The following is a 9,634-nucleotide window of genomic DNA, read 5'->3' as shown; positions in this document are numbered from 1 at the left end:
TGTTAATCATTAAGTATGTATGGTATGCTAGTTGTTGGCGCTGCAAGATTATGCTAAAAAATTTTAGCATGAATTCATTGCTTTCATTAATACTACTTATTATAATTCAGAAAGACTCTGATTCTTATTTTTTTATTATTGTCTCAGTAATTTTTTTTTAGAAAATTTAGTATTTACAATGCTATTAAGCTAAGATATCCACTATGCACTTAAGACCTCCACTACAATAGTAGAGCTTCCAAAGATAATCCTGAGTGTAACTTCATGCCTTTTTCATGTCTTTTATCAAGTGGTCATTAAAATTATGTAATAATAACATAATTTCAGGCATATATATCTAAAATGCAAATTTTAGTATTATGATGTTTTACACTACCAGAATATGATACCGAGATCTCATACCTACTTTATGTTTCAAGTTAGTGCAGAGAATATCTTCTGCTTTATCCTTATTTGTTCTTAACATTTATCATATTTTCCCACCTGTAAAAATTAAAATCTGCATTATGAACTTTGTAGCTAAGAAATATTCCTGAAAAGGTGTTTTAACCTTTAGTACTAAATATTCAAAGCAGTCATGGATCTTTCATTTGATGTGCTATTACCCATTATACTTCTGTCACCTTCAATTCCTCAAAATGATGGGTAATGTGGACCAAGAAATATGTTAATTTTCAAATCTTTGGTCATTTTTTCAGTTTATAAAGTAAAATTATGTTAATATAAAAGTGAGATGACAATAATTTCTAAATACAGTAGTGAATTAATGTTTTTAGAGTTGATTTACAGTATCAATTACAATGAAGCAATATTTTAAGAAGCAAAGATGGAACTGAGCAAAGGTTAGCATTACTGGGTAATTTGATACCTTCACAGAAAATTCATTTAAGGAAGACTAAATATTTGTTTTTTAGGGTGTGGTTATTTGCTTTAGGATGTTTTCATTTTTAAATTTTGACAGAGCTTTGTAAACATGTACATTGCAACAAAATTGAAGAATTTTAAACAAAATGGTCAATACCAGTCTCTTTATGTCTGTCTTCCACTTTTAGTAAGCCAGGTATTTCAAGATCATGCAATTATTAACTCCAGAATTCTTGAGTGGCTACTGGCCCAATGAATCAGTATTGGCTGGCTATATAGTTTTTTAGAATAAGCCAGTTTTAGGAGCATTTTGAATTTTAAATAACTTTCCAAATAAGTTGGAGTCAGTTATATAAATTGTCTATGTAATATAGGATTTTTTAATACTTTTGTTGCCTCAATATTATATAACAGTTCTCTCAGAAGGGAACTACCATCAAAAGAGGAAGCAAAAATGAAAGAAAATGTAGAGAGGACTGGATTTTGATACGAAATGATTATAAATTGAGACTACTAAAAAATGAATTAATGTTATTTAATTTAGTGGTCTGGCTTCTCAGGTGGCTCAATGGTAAAGAACCTGCCTGCTAATGCAGGAGCCATTGGAGACACGGGTTACACAAGTAGGTCAGGAAGATCCCTTGGAGGAGGAAATGGAGACCTACTCCAGTATTCTTGCCTGGATAATCCCATGCACAGAGAAGCTTGAATGGGCTACAGTCCACAGGGTCACAAATAGTTGGACATGACTGAGAAAGAATGTAATTTAGTCGTCTATATACTCCACTAATTAGAGTAGAGTACAACTCTCTTGACTTGTTTCTTAATAGTATTTTGCTAAATTAAATCCTTATAAAAAGGGAGATTCTGAATGATCATGTATTTATTACCTTAAAATATTTTAGTCAAATTAAGGAGTATATGTAATTGGCTGGTTGATTTGAACTGTGCTGAGAAAGTGGGTAGTGAAAAGAACACTCTAAGCTTTAACTCTGCATCAGTGACCTAAAAATCCTCTCTTTGTGCCCTGAAAGAAATCCTTATTTCCTGCAACTGATGGGTAAAAATTTCTGAAAAACCAGTTCCAGAATATCATCCTGTAAGTGGCTGCATTACAACAGAAATTGAATTCTAATCCATAGCATATCTGCTGCTAAAGTGAAGTTACTGTTTAGGAAGGAATGGGATTCTAAAAAACTGGAATAGGATATTGAGTGGATCCTGATGAATCTGGGGCAGAAAACCTATCAATTCTGCTTAGTCTTCTTTACCAACAGAAGCAGCTATTATTCTTCCTCTGTCTGAGTGGGTTAGCCCTCTTTTGCCTGAAGAAACTAATTGCATCCTCTGTGGTAGTTTACCAGCAAGCTACTGCTGATTCCTTTCCATCTCTCTTTGCTTTTAGACTAAAAGTAGACTCAAATCCTATCAGGCCCCAGAGGGTAAGGTACAAAGTTAGACTCATAAGGAAGGGAACTACTCACCAAAGTAACTGAATTTTTTAAACTATTATGCAGAATAAAATCTGGGAATATGTATGGGACTCAGTCATAAATGTGTTGAATCATGATGAAAAGAATATAAAGTTGGGTCAGGCTGAATTTGATATTGGCCACTAAAGGGAGATTCTGGGTTTGATATTTAACTTGACACACTTTAAAGGGCAAACATAGCCTGTAATAAATGAAGTTAAAATGCTATTAATAAAAATTCTATAGTATAATGTTGAGGTGGGTATCCAGAGAGAAGGGATATTTTAATGTTAGGGTTACATAACATGTAGATCTGCTCAACTTCTCCTGGAGTGTCCAAAAGGACATATCTTTCACTTGACTATGAGAGATATATCTATAAGAGAAGCCCCAGCATCCTTGAAAAACTCTGTAACAGCTCTTGCTTGTAGACCAGACATTAGAGCCGGAAGTACTACCATCAAATTGTGGCCCATAAAATGTAATGGTAACAATGGGAGCCTTGATGGCAGTAGCCTAGTGACTATGATTAATTGCCATAAATAAGGTGGGCATGGTTACTCTAATGGACTACATACAGAACCAGGGCTGTAATCAGAACACTGATATACAGAGGCCTATGTTGTTGGCTGTTTTATCATGGTGTGTCTAGAAGGCATCTCAGAAGCACATGAATTCTACAAATTTACTCCATAGTCTAGTCAGTAGGGACAGTGTTCCCCTTTCCCTTCCACAAGACATCACATTGGTCCACTACAATAGTGAGATTATGTTGATTGGACCTAGTAATCAGGAAGCACACTTAGTCTAGACATACTGCTAAGTCATTTTTGTGTAACGGGTGGGAAATAAATACAACAAAAACTCAGGGGCCTTTAACCAACCTCACAAAAGTTTCTAAAGGTCCAATGGTATGGACATGTCAAGTTCTCCCTTTTATAGTCATGAATAAATTGCTGTATCTGGCCCCTCCTACCAAAAAAAAAAAAAAAAGAGAGCGAGAGAGAAAAGAAAAACAACAGAACAAAACGGACTTGTGGGTCTCAGAATTTTGAGGCAATATAATCCTCATTCAGGACTGCTACTCTCGTGCATCTTCTGACTAAGCCAAAAAGCAGCTAGTTTTGAGTGGAGCCTGGAACAAAAGAAAACTGTGCAACAGCTACAAGTTGCCGTGTTAACAGAAGTTCCATAAATGCCTGGAACAAAAAGTAAGAAAATACACACCTTTCTGTCCTAGCTGCTGCTGCTACTGCTAAGTCACTTCAGTCGTGTCTGACTCTGTGAGACCCCATAGAGGGCAGCCCACCAGGCTCCCCCGTCCCTGGGATTCTCCAGGCAAGAACACTGGAGTGGGTTGCCATTTCCTTCTGTCCTAGCAGATTGGCTCTATTAAGTTGTTCTGATGCTTTACAAGGCCGCTTACCGCTCCAGTCAGCAGCACGAAGTTTTCCGCCTTGAGCGGGAAGATCCGGCCGGATGAAAGCTCCCGAGTTCTCCCCCAGGTCTTGTCTGAGCATGCGCCTAGTCCTGGGCCTGTGCGTGGCTTTTAAACCCTGTGTGCGGGCGATTTCTCATAACCTGCTTCACCGAAAGAAACACTATCTTCAGCTTTTTCCTCTCAGTTATTCATGTTTCCTGTTTTCTTTGCCGGGAATCTTTGTCCCAGGTCGCAGAGAGGTTTTTCACTTGTCTTTCAATGTTTCGAGGACGCCCGCTACATAGAAACTTTTCTTCTCAAGAGAGTTCCAGTTTCGCTCTAAGAGAGCAGTTCTTCAGGCAACTTCTAGAAAAACTGATGCAGTTTCACGAGAAGGTCTGCTCTGCTCTTCGTGGAGCCTGGCCGCACGCTGGGAACCTGGGCTGCCTTTTTTCGAGACCGCTGGTGAGTCGGGGCATCCGGTGGCTTTTATTTGATATGGCGTTCACTTGGTTCCTGTAAACCTCCCACTGTTTTCCAGAGTTCCCACAAGTTGTTTGACACTTTTTGCTCATTCTCCTCCCCCTGTTTTTGTGGAAAAATGAGCCCCGAGAGTTACCTACACTGCCATTGTTGCTAATGCCATACCTCTCTTTTATACTGACTTTTGAAGTCAGGCAGTGAAAGTTCATTTTTTTTTTTTTTTAAGGCTGTTTTTTACGTTTTGTATCTTTTGCTTTACGTATCTTAGTAATATTTTGTAACTTTTGAAATATTCTGCTTAGACTTAATTACCATGAGCTTATAAAAGAGTGGACACAAACTTTTTCGGTAATTTTTTTTTTTAATTACCTCAAAATTTTGTGGTTTTGTGTGTGTCTCTTTTTCCACTTCTTTTGTCAACTATAATTCTAAGTATTTTTGTTACAATGCATATACTTAGTTTCTTAATTTCATTTTTTACGTTTTTTCTAAGGGGTTATTTATTGCTGGTGTATGGAAATACATTTGGTTTTTGTATGTTGATCTTTATTCTGAGTCTTTAGCTCATTAGTTTTCATAGATTTTTTTTGTGTGTGTGTAATTCTTAAGATTTTCTTTATCCATGTTCATACTATCTGTTAATAAAACAGTTTTAAACGTGGACTTTTTTTTTTTTTTTAATCTTGCCTCATTGGCTACTTGCTCTGGCTAGAACCTCATGTATCGTCCTGAATAGAAGTGGTGATGGAAGACATTTTGTCATGTTCCTGATTTTAGGAAGAAAAAGTCATTCTTTCACTATTTTAGTTTGTTGAGACATTTTTGAGATATTTTCCCAGAAAAATAGATTTTTTCTTGAGCCATTTCCTTATTAATTACAAGTGGCATATTTTCATGTGTCTGATGATTGTTTAAAAAAGAACAATAAACACTCTTTTGTTCTATCACCAGCCAAAAATAATTGACATATTTGCATTTAGAGACTGTGGATATTAAAAATGTACTTATTAGTTATTAACAGGAGTGTCAATTTAATTACCAAGAAATATAAGTAATTATCCATGTATTCTAAAGCTCATGAGTTACTTGAATTATCAGATTTTATGTATTTAATAAGCCTGAATAATAAACCATCTACTGTTATTTTTCACCAAGCCTCTTTTCATATTCTCTTAGAGTTAGGTCCACTCAGATATAATCTTTATAGATTAATATGTTGCTCTTTGCCTGCATAGTGTCAAATATGCAAGTAAAAATTATTGTAAAAGAAATAAGTTTTAATGTTAGTTATTTCTGAGTGGATAGACAATCATATATCAAATGACTAGGAGGGAATACACTAAAATGTTAACTATAGTTATACATCAGTGTTGGATTATGATTTATTTTGGTATTTTATATGCATATTTTCAATTTTATTTTTGAAATATTTTAATATTTAAATAGGTTAAGTAATTCAACTTGATTTTAGCAAAGAATAACACCTTAGATCTTGTCCCCAGGCTATCATTATTACATGGATAATTTTTTTCACAGATTTTACACATTTTTTTAAAGTTGTCTTCCTTCTAGTCATCTTAATGTCTTCGGAATATCAAGTGATAGGAGCAGATAAAAAGGGATAAGTGTGAAATGTATCATAAGAGAGAGATGGCACCCAGGAGAATTCTAGGTGGTGTGTAAACAAGCATAGGAAAAATCGAACATTTAACTTAACCTTATTTGGTATTTGTATTGTAGTGCTATTTTCCCATAGATTTTGAGTATTTTATGCAATTTGGGTGTAACATAAATACATCTATATTTTTTAAATAGTTTATAAGAGACACCATGTGAAAATTGTATGTTCCATATTTGAATTAGTACTAGGCAGGGAAATGAGACTTGGCAACAGTGAGTAAGGGAAGAGTAGAACTGGAACCAGGGGGTAACATGAAATCATAAGCCATAGTATTTTTCAGCATACTGTAAAGTGTATTGAACTTCCACAAGATTAAGGAGATATTTAAATCACCTATAATTTTAGTGATTCATGGATCCATCTGGATTAAAGTTGGGTCTCTTCACACATAAAGTTATTTGAACTGTGTTATAACAGTCCAAACCAGCCAACCTCTCTTTGTATTGTGCTTGTGATTTATTTGCACAATTTTCAAAGTTTGGAATATTTTGAGTCTCTCTGAATTATTCACCATCTGCTTGTCTCCTTTGAGTGCAGAAGTCACCATTTGCTCTGTTGTTGCTCAGGAGCCAATTTGCTTGTATGATACTCCAAGGTTTACTGTGCATCTGCACTATTGCATATTAGAGTTCAGAAAAATATGTCTCTGAAGCTTAGTTTATATATTCAACCAAATGCAATTATTTGGAAAATACAGAATGATCTCTGTACTAAAATTGATCTGCTCTAATCTAGAGAGAGTTAATATATTCAGTGATCAATTCCATGCAAGGTGTGTAAATTTTACATAGACTAACACTAACAGATTGCAAGGAATCTAATGAGTGAGTTTCTGTGTCTTCTAGGACCTATACAAATATGCAACCATAATAAATTAGAAGAGCTGGAAAAAAGAAAAAAAAGGTACACACACTCTTCATATGGTAATTACCCAAGTGGAGATTATATTAAAATAGGTGTTTTACTCAATTTCTAAAATAAATTCACACATTTTTTACCTTAAGAATGGTAACATACCTGGAATATTGCCTGAATATAAAATCATTGTACAGGTGTTTTCACTACAGTGAGGGATGTTGAGAGAGAATATTCAATTCAATAATTCAGGAAGTTTCAAAAGGTATTACAGTAACCTAGAGTTGGCAGTTATGCATAATTTTCATATGCAGTTGCATAAAACTTCCTAATTCTAGGCATCAACTCAAATTCCGAGAGCTTATAATTTGATTTTTATTGAAACCAGCACCTTGGTAATAATATATGGTACAGCAATATATCTGAGTAACATTTATACGTGAGATATCAACATGATTAAAAATATTAACAAGAAGTCTGAATTTCCTTCTCCTGAAAGGCATAGAATAAAAGTACATTATTTAACTTGTTGGTCTACTCTTTTCCAAATGTTCACAAAATAATGCAAATAAAATCCTCCAAAGAGAAACGAAGTGCTGTTTTCAATATCAATAAAAGAGATGCAGTAATTGAACATTAAATGTTGCTGCTAGAATTTATGTCTAGGTTGAGCGGTTAAGCAAATTGCGATCTGTTATAAAAGATAGCTGTGATTGCTATCTATATGAGCCATATTGCCCCATTTGCACAATGTTGAAAATTCAGTAGTACTGGACTTTTCAGTGTCTACTTTGTGTAACTGTCAGGGTGAGGGGCCAGGATCTTAGACGGTGCATTTTAAGATGTTGCTAATTCTGGACACCAAATCCTCCAAAAATTTCAGTTTTACTATTTTTATCATTTGTGGTATTGAATGTTCTTACTTGTTTTCCAGTATTCTGGGTTTTAAGTTTTCAAGACAAATTTATTATATCACTCATACAGCCTACAGTCCTCCCATGGAATAAGGATAGAATATATAACCAAAGCTGTTACAAACTCCAGTATTGTTGCAAATTTCTAGATGGCAGTTAAATGTTCCAGTTAGACTAGTTAAAGTGATCTCTTAAAATGGTGCAAACTGACAAAAATACTCTGATTTATACATTGCCTCACTTTATTTCTAGTATCCTGTTTCTCTTTATGGCATGGAAGAAGATGGGTAAGCCAGCGTATTTTTTTATTCTTTAAAATGGAAATAAAAATAGTAAAATAGACTACAACCCTGCTTTTCAACAGTTTAACTTGACTTTAAAGACACACAACACCCCTTATATGGGTTAGCTGACTTCCAAAGACAATGTGAAACCTATCCACCATTCCCTTCACTGTCTACCATGAGAAGAGGAAATGCTGCTCTCCTTGAATCTGAACTACTTGTGATGGTTTCTGACCCAGTCATTAAAAAGACCTAGCAGCCTAAGGTCTCCATCATAGAGTCCTAAGCTGCCAAGAAGTCCAAGTTGTCCTGCTAGAAAAAGCATATGATGAGGTCTTGGAAGATTAGCTACAACAGAGAGAGACCAAAAAGAATAGTACAGAAGCAACATACAGCCCAGCCACTATCTGATTATACCTGCTTAAGAGATCTCAAGCCAGACAGATAGAACAATCTATACTAGCTTATTCTGGCCAACCCACAGAATCATAGAATAGAATAAAATGGTTGTTGAATGAACCACCAAATTTAAAGTTACCTGTTACTTGACAATATTGAAGTGAAATAACATTGCTATCACACACACACATACACAAAAAATCTTACAGTGTGTGTCATTCATTTGGGGATAACATGGTGGGTAGAAGCTGGAAGCTCCTTGATAAGATTTAGGATTGAAGGAAAGAAGGAAATTATTTGAGCTGAAAAGAAAGGGCCCTAAGTTATAGTAAACAAAGCAGTCAATGAAGGGATCATGAAAGATGGAAGGAAATCTAAAAAACTTGTTGATCTGGTTAATGAGATATCGAGGCAGAATGTTAAGAATGTAAGCTGTTTTATGGTTTTGTTTCGTTTAAAACAAAAATCTGTTGATGATAAAGTATAGGAGAAGCCAGATGAGCTAAAAAGGAACTTCTCAATTTGTCAAGATAACTGAGAGGAAACATAAAGAAGCAAGGATGTTCTGACTTCAAAAATAAAACTTTGTATTCATTTCAGTTTTTATAGAAGACCAAAAAGAATGGAAATAGGCAATAGACTCAGAGCAAAGGTCAAATCTAGGCCATTGCCGGTAAAACTCAACCTTGAGATAAATTTTAAATCAAGGATTACTGTAAACTCCTCTGTTAAACATCAAAACAAATGTTATTTCTAAACATTTTCCCCTAGATATAAAAGTCTCTTGATCAAAAATACGATTTCTAAGAACCTTAAGGATGCTTTACCCCAATAGCCTCACAGGAGAAAATGGTGGCGAAGGTTTCACTTTTGGAAGAAATGAATGGTATTTTTAATCTAAATAATTTTATTATAATTTGACACTTGTTGTTAAAGGAATTATACCACCTTATACTGAAAGGAATAAATGAAGTTCATAATGGCAAAAGTTGCCCTGGGACCAAATCTATAAGCAGGATGCAGGCTGAAGTTAATGAGCTGCAACTTGCCTCATTTCTTAGGCAAAAGTGAAGTTAACTCTGAGGACAAAGTAAGGGCTGGAGATTGGAGCCAACATCTGTGGGGAGCCACTTCAAAGGAAGTGGAAGTTCTAATCAAGGAAATATATATATGTATCCAAATGGCTTTGGGATGCTTATTCCTCTCTTTCTCCTACTTTCTGCTTACATCCAGAGTGAGAGCCTGCTATGGATTATTTGTCC

At 35.0% G+C, this 9,634-nt stretch overlaps 1 long non-coding RNA gene across 1 annotated transcript; it reads left to right on the top strand.

Annotated features, from left to right (window-relative positions):
• Positions 1-788: 788 nt before the first annotated feature.
• Positions 789-8,026, top strand: LOC132342213 (uncharacterized). The gene is made up of 3 exons (XR_009490519.1): positions 789-4,221; positions 6,766-6,823; positions 7,942-8,026. It is a non-coding gene; the product is annotated as an uncharacterized lncRNA (long non-coding RNA).
• Positions 8,027-9,634: the final 1,608 nt, after the last annotated feature.

Source organism: Bos taurus, chromosome 14, assembly GCF_002263795.3.
Source record: "Bos taurus isolate L1 Dominette 01449 registration number 42190680 breed Hereford chromosome 14, ARS-UCD2.0, whole genome shotgun sequence".
Classification (NCBI taxonomy): domain Eukaryota; kingdom Metazoa; phylum Chordata; class Mammalia; order Artiodactyla; family Bovidae; genus Bos; species Bos taurus.
This window is presented reverse-complemented; position numbering and strand designations above follow the sequence as displayed.